Here is a 659-nt window from a genome sequence, read left to right as displayed (position 1 = left end):
AAATTATGGATAACATTGAGAAGAATGGGAATTCCCAAACACTTGATTGTACTCATGAGGAACCTGTACATTGACCAGGAGGCTGTCGTTCGAATAGAACAAGGGGACACTACATGGTTTAAAATCAAGAAGGGAGTTCAGGGTTGTATCCTTTCCCCATATTTATTCAATCTATATGCTGAGCAAATAATCTGAGAAGCTGGATTATATAAAGAAAAACATGGCATCAGGATTGGAGGAAGAATCGTTAACAACCTGAAATACAACTTTGACGATACAGCTTTGCTTGCTGAAAGTGAGGATGACTTGAGGCACTTATTGATGAAGGTTGAAGAATAGTCTGCAGTATGGATTGCATCTCAGTATAAAGAAAACAAAAATCCTCACAACTGGACTAATAAGCAGCTGGACCAATAAATGGAGAAAAGATTGAGGTTGTCAAAGAATTCACATTACTTGGTTCTACAATCGACGCCAATGGAAGCAGCAGTCAGGACATTAGACGAAGTGTATCACTGGTCAGGTCGGCCGTGAAAGAACTCTTTCAAGTGTCGAGGAGCAAGAATGTCTCCTTGAGGACTAAGGTGCGCCTGACACAAGCCATGATATTTCCAATTGCCTCCTATGCATGTGAGAGCTGGACAATGAATAAGGAAGAC

Source organism: Orycteropus afer, unplaced genomic scaffold, assembly GCF_000298275.1.
Source record: "Orycteropus afer afer isolate SDZICR_OR568_19922 unplaced genomic scaffold, OryAfe1.0 scaffold01648, whole genome shotgun sequence".
NCBI lineage: Eukaryota > Metazoa > Chordata > Mammalia > Tubulidentata > Orycteropodidae > Orycteropus > Orycteropus afer.
This window is presented reverse-complemented; position numbering follows the sequence as displayed.